Raw genomic sequence first — 19,826 nt, 5'->3', positions numbered from 1 at the left:
ACCCTGGTCCACAACACCAGCCAGCTCTACTACGGCAACAACCTCTACACAGGAACAAGAGGCAGACACCAGCAGTACTTGTGCACATCCAGGGTGCATGCGCACAACTCATCCTCACCATCCCCTGACACAGCCACATGACCGTCCACCTGAGATACGTACAATAGTCCCACAGTCAACTGCAGGAACATCTTCATATTCCTCTGGCACACTCAGTAGGCACTCCACAACCCAAGCCAAAAAAAAAGAAATATGTACGTCTTTCATCCAACACCCTGTTGCCCGAAGTCCGTCCAGCCACCCTTGCCCTGAGCACCATTCATCACATCCACAGTACAACTGCATGTGGGGGATAGTTCTCCCGCCTCAACAAACAGACCTGGTACTCCCTCCCCGGACACCTACACATTACACATGACCTCTACACATTCATGGGACTCTTCTGTAACTGTCTGTATGGCAAGCCCCCCCCCCCCTCAGCAGATAGTAACCATCACGGGTGAGTATTGCCCTCCATGAATGTAGTTGATGATACAATGTGACCTATGTGTGTCCTCAACCGGACTCAGAGTCCAGTGTATGGATGGCTTTAGTTTGTTCTATACTCTGGCATACTTTGACATATCCCCACATGTATGTTGTTGACTCTGGGCAAAATAATTTCAACATCAATGCGTACAGTGTTTGTTATTTTTATTTATCCATCTTGTGCGTGAAATGTGAGTAGGTGGTAGGTGCTGTACAAAAATGTTGGGAATCTAAAGTTCACAGAGGGAGATGTGATGCCTTGCAATTTGAGTCAACAGAGTCAAGACCACATTGCTTGGCATCATTGGTCACACTGCGACCAGCAAATCCATATGGGAGATTCGGAAAGTCAATAAGGTGATGCTGTTGCACACTAAGGCAAGATGCCAGACCAGGTGACCTGGGAGATGCGCATGGCCCACTGCCTCTCAACATCTTCTCTGTGGACGAGCCACCTTCCTTGGGCGACCCTCATATGCAGGCCTTGACGATGCCTGGGACGCTCTGTCGGACGATTCCGCCTCCTCCTCCCTCCCTGTGCCTGTTGGCAGTCTTTGCCTCGATGTTTCTGGCCTGGTGACACAGGGAGGGTGCTGCATGTTGTCAGCAATCCAACGGAGTGAGTGGCTTATGTCCCTCTGCACCGGCAAGAGCTCAGATAGTCTTGCCTCCATCCGTCCTTGGTGTCGTCATTGACTGGCGTGTTGCTCGGCCTGCTGCTTTGTAAAGTCAATGAGGGCCCCCACTCCCTGGCTGAACTCCCTGGTGTCCCGCCGGTATACCTCCATGATGTATCCCAGCTCAGATATACCGGGCCCTGCAGCTTGCTGGTCAGGTTCTCGCCTCCGCCTTGTGCTATTCCCACCACCCCTGCCCACACGAGCCTTGCCTGCTGTTGTGGGCACATCGCCTCAGCGGGACCCGCTGAGGGTTGACAGTGGTGGTGTTGTCTGCTACCTCCTGGGTGCCCGGCGAACCTTGTCCCTCATTGTCAGACTGGCTCAGCTGTGGATCGTGGGCAGGGCTCCGAGCTGTCTGCTGGGATGTGGCAGGAATGGGTGTGGTGGTTGGCGGAGATGGACCTGATCCAGCTGCTGCACGGGTTTGGGGCCAGAGGTGCCAGGTTGATCGGGGTAATCCTTGGAGTGGTGAGAGGTGTCGCTGTTGGTGGGATCAGGATCCTGTGGAGCCTGGGACTGTGATCCATCTCCCCCTGGTTGGGGTAGATACCGCACGTTGCACTGTGTCTTTGAGAGACAGAAGATGTTAATGCCATGTCATGCAAAATCAAATTTTCATATATATTGTGGTTGTCACTGTTCCACCTGATTTGGTTTTTTCAGAATGTTCACTTGTGGATGTTTATTTTGTGGGGTCAGATTGATCTGTGCTCAGGAGTCATTGACATGTGAGGGTCTATTTACAATGACTGGCACAGCCAGGCATATCAGCAGGGATTTGGCAGTCATCGTGCACCACAGCTATGCCAGCATGGATGCAACACATTAACACTGTGGATCACCATGGTGGGAAAACAGAACAGCTGCGTCACGCATCTGTGCCATGCAAGTAGCACATTGCTGTAGTTGTGTCTCTGGCACAATGCAGATCCAGCAATGCTCTGTGTGGACCTATCTGCACAATGCTGTGTCAATCCTTACGTCTGCTTCATGCATGCACAGGGTTTCGAGGCAGCATGTACATAGAATGACTGAGTGAAATCTTTAAGATTACACTCAGCCACTTTTAGGAGGTGTTGCTGCGCCGTGACGGGCAACCACCGTACACCACACCGCAACCAGTACACCTACTTCTGGCTCTGGGCTTTAGAACGTGGCACATCTCCCAGATGCATCACCTTGTCATTACCCAGCACCATGGCACAAATTTTTTGCGTCCGCTGCATCAGTATGGTTAAGCTACGGCGTCATGATATTAGTGCAAGGGACTTGTGAATTAGCAGCGTGCATTTTTAGCTTGGATGCTTCATCAGATCTGTATTTGTTGTGTTACATGACGAATTTGACAGTGGGGCACTCCATATCCTGTCCCAGGTGGCTATGTTTATGTAAGGGGTGTGTGTGACAGGCCGTGCTGGTAGTTTGAGTTTGGTTTGCAACTGGGCGTCCCTCGTGGTGTGGCTGTTCCCCCATGGAGCATGCTGCCATGACAGTGGTTGTGAGTTCCTGTGCAAGATATCTGACCTTGTTGTCCTGGTGTTAGTGTTTGCACTGGTCACAGGAGGGCCTTGTGCTGCCTACGCCAGGGCCCAGTGTCAGCTATGTTGTCAGTACTTTCACACTCCCTGTACATTGAGCATGGTGCTTGGGTGTGTACCTGGACAATATGGGATGAGTGCAATTGGGCGTGGACGTACATAGTATTGCTGATAGGGTGGCCAGATTGTTAGCTTATTCACAATCTCCCTTGCACCCTCATACCCTCCCACTTGCACCCTTCTCACCCCCTTGCAGCCTTCTGGTCATCCCCCTTGCACCCTTCAGGCGCTACCCCTTGCACCCAACCCCAAACTGTTGGCCACTGCTGGAAGTCATACCCACCTGTTGGCCACTGCTGGGAGTCCTCTGCACCCACCCCCATATATTTGGCTACTGCTGGTAGCCATATCCACCCACCCCCATACTGTTGTGAGTCATATCCACCAACCCCCATACTGTTGGCCTATGCTGGGAGTCATATCCACCCACCCCTCATATGTGTGGCCACTGCTGGGAGTCCCCCCATGTTACATGAGTTGTTTGTATACTTACCAGGCTCCACTACTCCTTCAATTCCATGTATTCCCACCAGTGGTAGCAGGGCCATGACCTTCTCCTCCCAGGGCTGGTACTGTAGTGGTCTGCGGGGACCACCACCTCCAGTGTACTGGCTCTGGGCGTAGTCCTCATCCATCTTGCGCTTCACCATCCTCCGCAGATCGTACCACCTGGCCTGGCAAACCGTCTTGGTGTGCCTGATGGGTGCAACAGCATTGACCCTATTGACAATCCTCTCCCACAGGTGTGTTTTGTCAGCTATGCTGGTCTGTCTGACCAATGGGCCAAACAGCTGTGGCTCGACTCTGATGACCTCATCTACAAGGATCTCCATCTCCTGGTTTGTGAACTTTGGATTCTTCTGTACAGACATGTTGTGGGGTGAATTTGATTGGGGGGGTGTTGGTGTGTATGGATGGGGGTGTGTGGGTCTGAATGTGAAGGGGGTGTGTGTGAAGGTGGATGTGTGCAGTTGTTGGTGTGTTGTTAGTCTCTGTTGATAAATGTGTGTGTTGCAAATGTCGCTGGTTTGTGTGTGTGAGCTTTTTTTATTGGTCCATTTGTGGGTGGGGCTTAGTTTGAATTTTTGGTGGGTGTGTTATAAGGGGTGGGTCTGAGTTGGGCCCTCTGTTTGCCAGTTTGGATCTGGCCAGGACATTCATTTGCAATTGTTTCTACTTATGAGACATGTTTTGTGGTGTTGTGCGACTCGTTTGCACCCTCCTTGTGCTGTTTTAGGGGTACGCGGGCGCTTGGTTGAGGGGGGGTTCGTTTTGTCATTCATTGTGTAGCTCTCTCATATGTGACGTTTTTGCTGAGGTACGCGTGCGCTTGGTTGAGGGGGGGTTTGAATAGTATTTGGTTCTGCGGCTCGCCCATACGCGATGTTTTCCGTACAAATCACAGTTTATACGTGACATGGTTTTCACGTACGAATCGCGTTCTCGGTCCCCGGTCCGGACCGTACTTGGCGGGTCGTACAGCATGTTTACAAATCATACTGTTGAAATCCTGAGTCAGTATCGTACAGAACTTCGCTTGTTTTTCGTACGGCTCTAAAACATTCGGACGTATTTTCTGACAACAGATCGTACTACGCGATTTGGACGTATTTGTACGATTCATACAGAAACGGCTACGAATACGAATCGTTGGACGGTTTTCTTACCCGAATCGGAATCGACCCCTTGGTGTGTTACACTTTTTGGTGCTAGAAAGCACATTTTTGTGCATAAACTTAAAAAATGTATATATCTTGTTCCCAATATTGGATTTTTGTTGTTTGGAGCCATTTTAGAGATAATAATATTCTCTATTTTTATAAATTGGTGTTGGCTTTTATTTTTATAAATTGGTGTTGGGTTTTTATTGTGTGGTGTCCTTTACTTATTTATTGTTTTGTTGATATTAAATGCTTTACACACGGGTCTCCTAAGTTAAGCCTGACTTCCTGTATGCCAAGCTACCAAGGATTGAGCAAGGATTCGTTTATTGAGACTGGACTGGGCCTTATTAGTGATTGTGTAATTATTACTGTCTGAAAGTACTTGTCTCCACCTACTAATAACCCTCCTTCCTACAGAACCTACTTAGTGTCACCGGGCAAATCAAGAAGTAGTGAACCTACAATGAATTTGTCTGGAATGTATTTTCAAAACCAGTGGATGAAATCTTGGAAACACTTTGCTTCCTGTTACACATATTTTCCTGATAGTTATGCATATTTTGTGAAATGCATGTACCTGATATCTCTCATGGAAACTTCTGTGAGGGCATACATCCAGTACAAAAGTAAAGAAGGGAACTTGTTTGGCAGTACTCATCTTGGAGTAGCTGCATATATCAGGTCTTTCCACTTTCTCAATTTTACAAATTTCGTTCATGCTTTAGTTGGAGGTGGTGGATGAGGATTGTTGATATTGACAGTAAAATCCTGATGCATCTGCCAATACACATGGAACTATGTACCTGCAAACATCTCAAAAGTTGTTACATTCTTCAGAATGGATGTTCTTATAAATGTATTACTCCGTCCAACCCTGCTGCCCCCCTTTTGTCATGTTTTTGCATCTTTTGCTTCATTTCTTTATTCTGTGTTTTATATAGCGCGGACATGACCCTATTAGGGTATCAGAGCGCTTCACAGTTCCATAACCAAGAACCTTCAATGGCAGGTTTGGCACAAACCTTTAAGCAACATTTACAAGCATAAATAATCAGATTAGGCAGTTTGGGCTTACTACAACATACATACATGTCCTAACGATTACTAGAGATCTATCTGTATTAACATAGTCTGTGATCTAGAAGGTATCATAACTGTGCCTGGACTTTTGTTAATTTATTGTAGGTACTTGCTCATAAGAAAAGTCTTAGCTTCTTTTTTGAAAACTGCTGAGAACGAGATCTTTCTGATGCTCGGGGGAGTGAGTTCCAGATTCTTGGTGCAACGCCAGAGAATGCTCTGTCATAAGTTCTCTTCTTACGGTATACGGCAGGTTTCAGTAAGGGGTCTCCATTGCTCAGAACGCATTTGCTCTGCCTCCTGACAATGTGATTTTCTGGGCTAGGTGGAGTGGCATTTTGTAGTGTATCACTCTGTATGTGATACATGCCATCTTTAGCTTGATTCTTGCTTCATAAGGAAGCCAGTTAAGCACTTTCACATGTGAAGTGTTGTGGTAAAACTTTCTGGGAGCCTGTTATGAGTCTTGTGGCTGCATTGAGACAGGTTTTTAGTAGAGCTGTTGAAATCTTGGGTAGTCCTGATAAAGTTGTGCATCCGCATTCAATCCTTAAGATGACCAATGCCTGGACTGCCGTTTTGAGGTCTGATGAAGAAATGAAAGGTTTGTGTTTTCTAAGATAGCTCATATGAAAGCTGGCAGTTTTATATATTGTGCTAGTGTGGGATTGCATGTTCAGGTTCTTATCTAGCATGATTCCAAGAGACTTGATTGAGCCCACTATCTTTGGAGTACAGTTTAGCACAGTGATCAACTTGGTCCATTCCATTATCCTTGCTGGGCTTTTCTGGGGTGAAATCAGAAGGAATTCTGTTTTATGCGAGTTAAGTTTGAGATGATTATTAGTTAGCAAATGAACGGTCCTCTTTAATGCCTGGTTCATGATGTTGATCTCTTCCGATGAAGTAATAATGATATATAGCTGTGTGTCATCTGCATACATGTGAAAGGAGATGTTTGCCTGCTGTAAAATTTATGTTAACGGTTCAACATAAAGATTGAATAGAGATGGGGATAGTGACTATCCCTGTCGAACTATAATTAGATTAGGGATTGATGCTGATAGTATATGGTACACCTTGAATCTTTGCGATCTGTTCTTTAGGAAGGATCTAAACCATTCTAGTACTGTGCGCGATGATCCCGCCCTTTCCTACAGCTGGTCAAGCATTTTGACATGGTTTACTGTGTCAAATAAGGACAAGAGGTCAAACAGTACTAGGGGACAAGTTTCATTGCGGTCTAGGGCAAGAAGAGCGTCATAAACTATGTGAAGAATTGATGTTTTGGTACTGTGATTTGGTCTGAACCCCGATTGGTAGTCGTTCAGAAGTTTGCATTCAGAAATATGTTGGCTCAGTTGTTGCTGAACACATTTTTCCAGGACTTTGGCTAGCATGGGAATGTGTGTTACCAGTCGAAGGTTATTAGGGTCTGAGTAGTTTTTTTAAAGATTTTAATATCTTGCCCAGATTTTAGACAGTCTGGTAATGATCCTTCCGATAGGGAAGCATTAATAATCTTGGTCCACGAGGGGATGAGCAAGTGGTTGATCGTAGACCAGCATTTTGGGGCAAGTGGGTCATTGAAATTGTTGTCCGGTTTTATGGTCGAAAGGGTTTTGGCAATATCTTTGTGGTCATAATGCTTAAATTCTGACCAGAGAGCATTATTTTTGGATAGTGCCTGTACTGGTTGAGACTAAAGCTTAGTTGGAGTGCTCTTTTGAATCGAGAGGGTCTTCATCGCATTTTTGAGCTCGATCTCCAGGGAATTGGCTTTGGCTGTAAGGAAGGATAAGAATTCTTCACAACTGATTTCTAATTTTTTTGCTTTTAGAGATGATTTGGCTGCTTCGTTAGAATGATCTTTTGATAGTTCGAAGAGTTTCCTCGGTCTCTTTTTAGCTTTATCCAATTCTCTTCTGAAGAACACTTTTTTGATTTTAGAATAATTTTATTGTAAGCATTTCTGGCCTGTCTTAGTAGTTTTAGGTAGGTGGAGGACAGATAGTGTCTCCATTTCGTTCTGATAGTTTGAGAGTCCGTCTTTCTTCGTTGAGGGATCCGTTGAACCAAGGGTTATTGTCTTTGATCAGCAATCTATTGAGTTTTAAAGGGGCTATGTCATCAATGATTTTCGTCATCGTCGTGTTGTAGTATTCCGTGAGTTTGCAGACGTCGGCCCTGTTGTTGGGAGGTTGCAGTTCCTACTTACAAAGTACCACAATGTTAATGTTAATGTTAAATGAACTTGTACCGCGCACAGCTGCCCCAGCCAAGAGGCGTCCTGGCGCTTGCTGTAAGAAGTGTGTCAGTAAAGGGTGATAGTTCTGTCACAGTGAGGTCGTTGAACATTAGAAGAAAATGTAGGTTTTAATCGCTTTCCTGAAAGGTAGAAGTTCTTCAATTTTTCGAATATGGATAGGGAGTCCATTTCAAAGTCTTGCGGCGAGGTGTCTAAATGACCTACCGCCCATTCTTGCCAGTTTGAAGCGGGGTACTACTTCCAGGTTCTGTCCTTCTGAACGCAGCGTATGTCGGGGAACGTACGATGTGAGGAGGGAACTTAGCATGGGGGAGAGGCAGTTTTAAGGATTTTGAACGCCAAACAAAGGGTTTTGTAATGGATCCTTTTTTCAACAGGAAGCCAATAAAGTTTCAAAAGGACAGTAGACACTGACTTGTAGCGTGGGATACCGGTTAGCGCTCTCGCTGCAGCGTTCTGAACTCGCTGGAGTCTCGCTTTCTCTGCTACATTTGCCCCTAGCAAGAGAGAGCTGGCGTAGTCTAGTCTTGACAGGATTGCTGACTGCACCACAATTTGGCGGGTTTGGTGGTCAAAGAACTTAAGGATGGGTCTAAGGTTGCTTAAGATACTAAAACAGGTAGCTGCTACCCTTTTGGTATGGAGAGTGAAAGACAGCTCGGTGTCCATCCAGACTCCCAAGTTTCTTACGTGGTCTCTACATTCGGGAGGTTGGTCGAGAATTTCTGGCCACCAATTGTTTCCCCAGGTCATTTTTTCTTTTCCCACCAGTAACACTTCCGTTTTTCCAGCGTTCAGCTGGAGACAGTTTGTTGTCATCGAGCTGGTGATGTCAATAAGTGTCTGCTTAAAATGTTGTGCACTAAGACCGTTTTCATTGTCCAGTGACACCACCAGCTGGGTATCATCGGCATATGTCACTAGTGAGAGACCATGTTTTCTAGCTATTTCTGCCAAGGGTTGGACATATACATTGAACAGGGTAGGGCTCAGAGCTGGCCCTTGGGGCACACCCTGTTCAATGGGGTGTTCTTTAGACAAAAAAGGAGGGGTAGAGACTCTAAAGGATCTGCCCGAAAGGAAAGCTTTGAACCATTTGAGGGCAAGCCCTGTTATTCCTATCCCCTCCAGCCTTGATAGCAAGATCTCATGTGACACCATAGCGAAGGCAGCACTGAGATCTAGAAGAATCAGTGCTGTCGTACCCCCAGAGTCTAATATGGTACGGAGGTGTTCTGTCACACTAAGAAGAGCTGTTTCAGTGCTGTGGCCCGCGCGGAAGCCGTGTTGAGATCTATCCAGAATGACATTGGATATCAAGTAGTTGGTCAGAATGGAGTTGACGTGGGCTTCTGCGATTTTTGCCGCCCAGGGGAGGAGAGAAATGGGTCTGAAGCTTTCGGGTAGGGCAGGATCTAGTGTGGGTTTTTTGATAATGGGAGTCACCCAGGCTTGCTTCCATTTAATGGGTATGTTGGCTGTCGTGAAGGAAAGATTTATAATGTCTCTAAGAGGGCCTAAGACCGTCCAGTCAGAGTTTCTGAATAGTTCCGGTTTCAGGGGATCTGATTTTATTTTATTGCATAGTTTGAGGAAGTCGACTTGATTAAGTGCTGGAATTTCGGATAGGTTGGGCCCATTCAAGTTAGCTTGAGGAGCGAGGACAGTGTTTGTTGGGAAGGTACTATAGATTTTCTTAATTTTGTTGATAAAAAAAGACGCCATAGTGTCACAAAATGCAGAAGTTATATTAGGGTTGTATGTCGCTTTCTTAGCACTGAGCTCTTTCAATATCCTGAAGATAGTTTGGGCGGCATTATCACTGTTCTTGATTTCCGTGGTGTAGTAATCCGTTCTAGTCCTGCAAATGTTCCGATGATAGCTTTTTTGCATTTGAACGTAGAGGGTTTTAAGTGAGGGATCATAGTCTCTCCTCCATTTTCGTTCCGCTTTTTTGCATTCCTTCTTTTGCAGGGAAAGTACTTCATTGAACCAGGGACTAGATTCATGTGTACGCGCTTTGATCCATTTAGCTGGTATCAGAGAATCTAAGGCCTTTTTGATCCACTCACAAAACTGTTCATAGTTTTGATCAAGGTCTTCGCTTAATTGGGGGGAATTCATAGTAAGGAGTGCATGGAAGTCTTCAAGGCGAAGCTTCCTCCAGGGTCTTTTCAGGACTTGTTGAGTGGGTTTTGAGTTAGTGTCACTAGCAAAAGGGATAGTCATAATCACCAAACAGTGGTCGGTCCAAACCATCGGGATGGGGGGTTCAGCAGTCGCATTATGTAGATTGGAAAAAATGGGGTCTAAGAGATGCCCACCGCTATGTGTTGAGCCACTCACTAACTGTCGGAGTTGAAAAGCATCCAAATCAGCTAGCAAGGTATTGATCTTGGTATCAGAGGTAAGATCAAAATGAATGTTTAAGTCACCTATAATGGTGAAGTTGGAAGTGTCGGCGATCAAAGAGCATAAATGCTCCAGGAGCGAAGTAGTGAAATTCGTGCTTGCTCCCGGGGGTCTATATATCAGAAGACCTATCAGACTAAGTTGAGAGTTTATCTCAATTGTGAATCGTGCACATTCACTCTCCTTAATTTCTAGTTTCGATATGTGGCAAGTAAAGTCCGATTTAGCCATGATTGCTATACCCCCTCCCCTGGTGTGTCTATTCAGCGTATGTGTAGTATATCCTAAGGGGGTGGCTAGATTGATAACAGAGTTCATGTCATCTTGCAGCCACGTTTCTGTCAAAAACAAGATGTCTAAAGAATAGTTAGAAAGTAGCTCATAAATTTCCGAGTAATGTTTTTGCATGAATATTACATTTAACTGGCCTATTCTGATTTGTTGGGGCGAAACTTTATTCAAGGATGGTGGTCTTGAAGGACACGGGAGTGAGAAACCACATGGGCATGAGAAGGGACCTTGTCTACATGAGAGTTTTACTTTGGCATACTTTCTGGTCGAGTCTCTTAGGGATAGTATAGATTGTCTTGAGTACGATATTACCTCTTTACTTGTTTCGTCATAGTTCCTGGCGAAAGGCGACGTACAGGCGCGAACGGGCGCAGACGGGCAGGACTCTGGCGCGACTCCGGCGCAGATCCGGTGCGTCCGCTGATCACGTCAGCTGCGCGGAAGAGCGTCCATCCCCTTATATACTGGCCACTTGAATGAGTGGAGAGGCTTTCCCCACCCAAGATGGCCGCCGCACTTCTGCCTGCCCGGGAGAGAATCTCCCCAGCCCCAAAATCGGCTGCAATACAATTAGGAAGCAGGGCAGTACGGGGGTGGTAAGTGAGCAGAAGTCACTGGTTGACTTGTTTTCAATTAAAAAACGATTTTCGATTGTTTTAAAAAGGTTATTAAAAATTGGCAGCAGGACATCTAAGTACTTCAAAATTCAAGCACAAAGATAAAAGAATGCACCACAACCACAACCTCCCGGCTTCCGCCTCAGGAGGGACTCACAGACACAAACAGCTAGCAAGATTCTCCATGTTGAGACTTTTGGTGTCACGGACACATTGTCTTGGTTTGATTAATTGTGATGAAGTTTTACTTTTTATATACGGTATTCGGAAAGTAATAATGTGATGGTCTGACCAGTCACAAGGAATGATTGTGATTGTATCCACTGCTTTTTCTTTGGAGTTGATCCAATCTAGTGTAGAGCCTTTCGTGTGAGTAGGTATATTGCATGCTTGAACCAAGGATTGATCTTCAAGGAAGACTTTGAGCAAATCGGCCTGACCATCATTGTGGTCTTCCCAGTGAAGATTGAAGTCCCTTAAGAAAATATCGTTGGACTGAGGAGCAGAGTTTGCTGTGATGATTTATGTCAGCTGGTCTATGAATATGGTGTTTTTGTCTGGGGGATGGTAAAACGTGTGAAGTTCTCAAAGTTGGTTATCTGTGGATCGTAAGGATAGCCCAAGGTATTCACATGATTCATGGGGGTCTGTGTAAAACCTAGGTCGTGGACAATCGATATTTGCCCGGCGGTATTGCCTCTGTAACCCACGAATTATTAAATCAATGAAGAGGCAGGCGCTGGAGACTGGAAAGCAGGAAACAAGGTTTATTCTCTCCGGAGGAGAACACAGCAAAACAGACAGCAGGTATCGTTCTGAGGTGCTCTAACCGCATCTCTGAGGCCTGGCCTCTTATACACAAGTTTGTCACTTTATTGCATGTAACACATTCTCGTCAATACTTTGATGTACGGAAAGACATCCCCGGGATCTCCCCCTCGGGCCCGTTCCCACACACATTTACAGTAGAAGTCCCCACCCCGGTCACAACAGGTGATGGTTATCGCACAGCTGGATATTCCGCCGATTCATGGAATGTGGGAGGTTCGATTGGATCTCGGGGGGTGGGGGCTTTGATCAACTCGGGGGTCCTTTGATGAGGGAAGCTTCCTACTGTACGGAGAGGGGCGAGGAATAGTATCGGCAGAGCTAGGACACAGGGAGGGTGCTGCATGTTGTCAGCAATCCAACGGAGTGAGTGGCTTATGTCCCTCTGCACCGGCAAGAGCTCAGATAGTCTTGCCTCCATCCGTCCTTGGTGTCGTCATTGACTGGCGTGTTGCTCGGCCTGCTGCTTTGTAAAGTCAATGAGGGCCCCCACTCCCTGGCTGAACTCCCTGGTGTCCCGCCGGTATACCTCCATGATGTATCCCAGCTCAGATATACCGGGCCCTGCAGCTTGCTGGTCAGGTTCTCGCCTCCGCCTTGTGCTATTCCCACCACCCCTGCCCACACGAGCCTTGCCTGCTGTTGTGGGCACATCGCCTCAGCGGGACCCGCTGAGGGTTGACAGTGGTGGTGTTGTCTGCTACCTCCTGGGTGCCCGGCGAACCTTGTCCCTCATTGTCAGACTGGCTCAGCTGTGGATCGTGGGCAGGGCTCCGAGCTGTCTGCTGGGATGTGGCAGGAATGGGTGTGGTGGTTGGCGGAGATGGACCTGATCCAGCTGCTGCACGGGTTTGGGGCCAGAGGTGCCAGGTTGATCGGGGTAATCCTTGGAGTGGTGAGAGGTGTCGCTGTTGGTGGGATCAGGATCCTGTGGAGCCTGGGACTGTGATCCATCTCCCCCTGGTTGGGGTAGATACCGCACGTTGCACTGTGTCTTTGAGAGACAGAAGATGTTAATGCCATGTCATGCAAAATCAAATTTTCATATATATTGTGGTTGTCACTGTTCCACCTGATTTGGTTTTTTCAGAATGTTCACTTGTGGATGTTTATTTTGTGGGGTCAGATTGATCTGTGCTCAGGAGTCATTGACATGTGAGGGTCTATTTACAATGACTGGCACAGCCAGGCATATCAGCAGGGATTTGGCAGTCATCGTGCACCACAGCTATGCCAGCATGGATGCAACACATTAACACTGTGGATCACCATGGTGGGAAAACAGAACAGCTGCGTCACGCATCTGTGCCATGCAAGTAGCACATTGCTGTAGTTGTGTCTCTGGCACAATGCAGATCCAGCAATGCTTTGTGTGGACCTATCTGCACAATGCTGTGTCAATCCTTACGTCTGCTTCATGCATGCACAGGGTTTCGAGGCAGCATGTACATAGAATGACTGAGTGAAATCTTTAAGATTACACTCAGCCACTTTTAGGAGGTGTTGCTGCGCCGTGACGGGCAACCACCGTACACCACACCGCAACCAGTACACCTACTTCTGGCTCTGGGCTTTAGAACGTGGCACATCTCCCAGATGCATCACCTTGTCATTACCCAGCACCATGGCACAAATTTTTTGCGTCCGCTGCATCAGTATGGTTAAGCTACGGCGTCATGATATTAGTGCAAGGGACTTGTGAATTAGCAGCGTGCATTTTTAGCTTGGATGCTTCATCAGATCTGTATTTGTTGTGTTACATGACGAATTTGACAGTGGGGCACTCCATATCCTGTCCCAGGTGGCTATGTTTATGTAAGGGGTGTGTGTGACAGGCCGTGCTGGTAGTTTGAGTTTGGTTTGCAACTGGGCGTCCCTCGTGGTGTGGCTGTTCCCCCATGGAGCATGCTGCCATGACAGTGGTTGTGAGTTCCTGTGCAAGATATCTGACCTTGTTGTCCTGGTGTTAGTGTTTGCACTGGTCACAGGAGGGCCTTGTGCTGCCTACGCCAGGGCCCAGTGTCAGCTATGTTGTCAGTACTTTCACACTCCCTGTACATTGAGCATGGTGCTTGGGTGTGTACCTGGACAATATGGGATGAGTGCAATTGGGCGTGGACGTACATAGTATTGCTGATAGGGTGGCCAGATTGTTAGCTTATTCACAATCTCCCTTGCACCCTCATACCCTCCCACTTGCACCCTTCTCACCCCCTTGCAGGCTTCTGGTCATCCCCCTTGCACCCTTCAGGCGCTACCCCTTGCACCCAACCCCAAACTGTTGGCCACTGCTGGAAGTCATACCCACCTGTTGGCCACTGCTGGGAGTCCTCTGCACCCACCCCCATATATTTGGCTACTGCTGGTAGCCATATCCACCCACCCCCATACTGTTGTGAGTCATATCCACCAACCCCCATACTGTTGGCCTATGCTGGGAGTCATATCCACCCACCCCTCATATGTGTGGCCACTGCTGGGAGTCCCCCCATGTTACATGAGTTGTTTGTATACTTACCAGGCTCCACTACTCCTTCAATTCCATGTATTCCACCAGTGGTAGCAGGGCCATGACCTTCTCCTCCCAGGGCTGGTACTGTAGTGGTCTGCGGGGACCACCACCTCCAGTGTACTGGCTCTGGGCGTAGTCCTCATCCATCTTGCGCTTCACCATCCTCCGCAGATCGTACCACCTGGCCTGGCAAACCGTCTTGGTGTGCCTGATGGGTGCAACAGCATTGACCCTATTGACAATCCTCTCCCACAGGTGTGTTTTGTCAGCTATGCTGGTCTGTCTGACCAATGGGCCAAACAGCTGTGGCTCGACTCTGATGACCTCATCTACAAGGATCTCCATCTCCTGGTTTGTGAACTTTGGATTCTTCTGTACAGACATGTTGTGGGGTGAATTTGATTGGGGGGGTGTTGGTGTGTATGGATGGGGGTGTGTGGGTCTGAATGTGAAGGGGGTGTGTGTGAAGGTGGATGTGTGCAGTTGTTGGTGTGTTGTTAGTCTCTGTTGATAAATGTGTGTGTTGCAAATGTCGCTGGTTTGTGTGTGTGAGCTTTTTTATTGGTCCATTTGTGGGTGGGGCTTAGTTTGAATTTTTGGTGGGTGTGTTATAAGGGGTGGGTCTGAGTTGGGCCCTCTGTTTGCCAGTTTGGATCTGGCCAGGACATTCATTTGCAATTGTTTCTACTTATGAGACATGTTTTGTGGTGTTGTGCGACTCGTTTGCACCCTCCTTGTGCTGTTTTAGGGGTACGCGGGCGCTTGGTTGAGGGGGGGTTCGTTTTGTCATTCATTGTGTAGCTCTCTCATATGTGACGTTTTTGCTGAGGTACGCGTGCGCTTGGTTGAGGGGGTGTTTGAATAGTATTTGGTTCTGCGGCTCGCCCATACGCGATGTTTTCCGTACAGATCACAGTTTATACGTGACATGGTTTTCACGTACGAATCGCGTTCTCGGTCCCCGGTCCGGACCGTACTTGGCGGGTCGTACAGCATGTTTACAAATCATACTGTTGAAATCCTGAGTCAGTATCGTACAGAACTTCGCTTGTTTTTCGTACGGCTCTAAAACATTCGGACGTATTTTCTGACAACAGATCGTACTACGCGATTTGGACGTATTTGTACGATTCATACAGAAACGGCTACGAATACGAATCGTTGGACAGTTTTCTTACCCGAATCGGAATCGACCCCTTGGTGTGTTACACTTTTTGGTGCTAGAAAGCACATTTTTGTGCATAAACTTAAAAAATGTATATATCTTGTTCCCAATATTGGATTTTTGTTGTTTGGAGCCATTTTAGAGATAATAATATTCTCTATTTTTATAAATTGGTGTTGGCTTTTATTTTTATAAATTGGTGTTGGGTTTTTATTGTGTGGTGTCCTTTACTTATTTATTGTTTTGTTGATATTAAATGCTTTACACACGGGTCTCCTAAGTTAAGCCTGACTTCCTGTATGCCAAGCTACCAAGGATTGAGCAAGGATTCGTTTATTGAGACTGGACTGGGCCTTATTAGTGATTGTGTAATTATTACTGTCTGAAAGTACTTGTCTCCACCTACTAATAACCCTCCTTCCTACAGAACCTACTTAGTGTCACCGGGCAAATCAAGAAGTAGTGAACCTACAATGAATTTGTCTGGAATGTATTTTCAAAACCAGTGGATGAAATCTTGGAAACACTTTGCTTCCTGTTACACATATTTTCCTGATAGTTATGCATATTTTGTGAAATGCATGTACCTGATATCTCTCATGGAAACTTCTGTGAGGGCATACATCCAGTACAAAAGTAAAGAAGGGAACTTGTTTGGCAGTACTCATCTTGGAGTAGCTGCATATATCAGGTCTTTCCACTTTCTCAATTTTACAAATTTCGTTCATGCTTTAGTTGGAGGTGGTGGATGAGGATTGTTGATATTGACAGTAAAATCCTGATGCATCTGCCAATACACATGGAACTATGTACCTGCAAACATCTCAAAAGTTGTTACATTCTTCAGAATGGATGTTCTTATAAATGTATTACTCCGTCCAACCCTGCTGCCCCCCTTTTGTCATGTTTTTGCATCTTTTGCTTCATTTCTTTATTCTGTGTTTTATATAGCGCGGACATGACCCTATTAGGGTATCAGAGCGCTTCACAGTTCCATAACCAAGAACCTTCAATGGCAGGTTTGGCACAAACCTTTAAGCAACATTTACAAGCATAAATAATCAGATTAGGCAATTTGGGCTTACTACAACATACATACATGTCCTAACGATTACTAGAGATCTATCTGTATTAACATAGTCTGTGATCTAGAAGGTATCATAACTGTGCCTGGACTTTTGTTATTTATTGTAGGTACTTGCTCATAAGAAAAGTCTTAGCTTCTTTTTTGAAAACTGCTGTGAACGAGATCTTTCTGATGCTCGGGGGAGTGAGTTCCAGATTCTTGGTGCAACGCCAGAGAATGCTCTGTCATAAGTTCTCTTCTTACGGTATACGGCAGGTTTCAGTAAGGGGTCTCCATTGCTCAGAAAGCATTTGCTCTGCCTCCTGACAATGTGATTTTCTGGGCTAGGTGGAGTGGCATTTTGTAGTGTATCACTCTGTATGTGATACATGCCATCTTTAGCTTGATTCTTGCTTCATAAGGAAGCCAGTTAAGCACTTTCACATGTGAAGTGTTGTGGTAAAACTTTCTGGGAGCCTGTTATGAGTCTTGTGGCTGCATTGAGACAGGTTTTTAGTAGAGCTGTTGAAATCTTGGGTAGTCCTGATAAAGTTGTGCATCCGCATTCAATCCTTAAGATGACCAATGCCTGGACTGCCGTTTTGAGGTCTGATGAAGAAATGAAAGGTTTGTGTTTTCTAAGATAGCTCATATGAAAGCTGGCAGTTTTATATATTGTGCTAGTGTGGGATTGCATGTTCAGGTTCTTATCTAGCATGATTCCAAGAGACTTGATTGCGCCCACTATCTTTGGAGTACAGTTTAGCACAGTGATCAACTTGGTCCATTCCATTATCCTTGCTGGGCTTTTCTGGGGTGAAATCAGAAGGAATTCTGTTTTATGCGAGTTAAGTTTGAGATGATTATTAGTTAGCAAATGAACGGTCCTCTTTAATGCCTGGTTCATGATGTTGATCTCTTCCGATGAAGTAATAATGATATATAGCTGTGTGTCATCTGCATACATGTGAAAGGAGATGTTTGCCTGCTGTAAAATTTATGTTAACGGTTCAACATAAAGATTGAATAGAGATGGGGATAGTGACTATCCCTGTCGAACTATAATTAGATTAGGGATTGATGCTGATAGTATATGGTACACCTTGAATCTTTGCGATCTGTTCTTTAGGAAGGATCTAAACCATTCTAGTACTGTGCGCGATGATCCCGCCCTTTCCTACAGCTGGTCAAGCATTTTGACATGGTTTACTGTGTCAAATAAGGACAAGAGGTCAAACAGTACTAGGGGACAAGTTTCATTGCGGTCTAGGGCAAGAAGAGCGTCATAAACTATGTGAAGAATTGATGTTTTGGTACTGTGATTTGGTCTGAACCCCGATTGGTAGTCGTTCAGAAGTTTGCATTCAGAAATATGTTGGCTCAGTTGTTGCTGAACACATTTTTCCAGGACTTTGGCTAGCATGGGAATGTGTGTTACCAGTCGAAGGTTATTAGGGTCTGAGTAGTTTTTTTAAAGATTTTAATATCTTGCCCAGATTTTAGACAGTCTGGTAATGATCCTTCCGATAGGGAAGCATTAATAATCTTGGTCCACGAGGGGATGAGCAAGTGGTTGATCGTAGACCAGCATTTTGGGGCAAGTGGGTCATTGAAATTGTTGTCCGGTTTTATGGTCGAAAGGGTTTTGGCAATATCTTTGTGGTCATAATGCTTAAATTCTGACCAGAGAGCATTATTTTTGGATAGTGCCTGTACTGGTTGAGACTAAAGCTTAGTTGGAGTGCTCTTTTGAATCGAGAGGGTCTTCATCGCATTTTTGAGCTCGATCTCCAGGGAATTGGCTTTGGCTGTAAGGAAGGATAAGAATTCTTCACAACTGATTTCTAATTTTTTTGCTTTTAGAGATGATTTGGCTGCTTCGTTAGAATGATCTTTTGATAGTTCGAAGAGTTTCCTCGGTCTCTTTTTAGCTTTATCCAATTCTCTTCTGAAGAACACTTTTTTGATTTTAGAATAATTTTATTGTAAGCATTTCTGGCCTGTCTTAGTAGTTTTAGGTAGGTCGAGGACAGATAGTGTCTCCATTTCGTTCTGATAGTTTGAGAGTCCGTCTTTCTTCGTTGAGGGATCCGTTGAACCAAGGGTTATTGTCTTTGATCAGCAATCTATTGAGTTTTAAAGGGGCTATGTCATCAATGATTTTCGTCATCGTCGTGTTGTAGTATTCCGTGAGTTTGCAGACGTCGGCCCTGTTGTTGGGAGGTTGCAGTTCCTACTTACAAAGTACCACAATGTTAATGTTAATGTTAAATGAACTTGTACCGCGCACAGCTGCCCCAGCCAAGAGGCGTCCTGGCGCTTGCTGTAAGAAGTGTGTCAGTAAAGGGTGATAGTTCTGTCACAGTGAGGTCGTTGAACATTAGAAGAAAATGTAGGTTTTAATCGCTTTCCTGAAAGGTAGAAGTTCTTCAATTTTTCTAATATGGATAGGGAGTCCATTTCAAAGTCTTGCGGCGAGGTGTCTAAATGACCTACCGCCCATTCTTGCCAGTTTGAAGCGGGGTACTACTTCCAGGTTCTGTCCTTCTGAACGCAGCGTATGTCGGGGAACGTACGATGTGAGGAGGGAACTTAGCATGAGGGAGAGGCAGTTTTAAGGATTTTGAACGCCAAACAAAGGGTTTTGTAATGGATCCTTTTTTCCACAGGAAGCCAATAAAGTTTCAAAAGGACAGTAGACACTGACTTGTAGCGTGGGATACCGGTTAGCGCTCTCGCTGCAGCGTTCTGAACTCGCTGGAGTCTCGCTTTCTCTGCTACATTTGCCCCTAGCAAGAGAGAGCTGGCGTAGTCTAGTCTTGACAGGATTGCTGACTGCACCACAATTTGGCGGGTTTGGTGGTCAAAGAACTTAACCCCTTCGCTGCTAGGCCTTTTCCCCCTCCTGTGCTAAGGCTTTTTTTGGTGTTTTGGGGTAGTGCGCGCTTAGGCCCTTGTAACTTTTTGACCACATAAGGAATCCGCGCCAAATTTGTGTCCTTTTCTTCCAACATCATGGGGATTCTAAAGGCGCCCAGGGTTTGTGGATTCCCTTGGAGGGGTCCCAGAAATTAACCAAAATATAGTGTTTTTTTTGTTTTTTTCAGAAAAATGGG

The sequence above is a fragment of the Lissotriton helveticus genome, chromosome 1_1, assembly GCF_964261635.1.
Source record: "Lissotriton helveticus chromosome 1_1, aLisHel1.1, whole genome shotgun sequence".
NCBI lineage: Eukaryota > Metazoa > Chordata > Amphibia > Caudata > Salamandridae > Lissotriton > Lissotriton helveticus.
The sequence above is the reverse complement of the archived record's forward strand: the minus strand, read 5'-3'. Positions refer to the sequence as shown.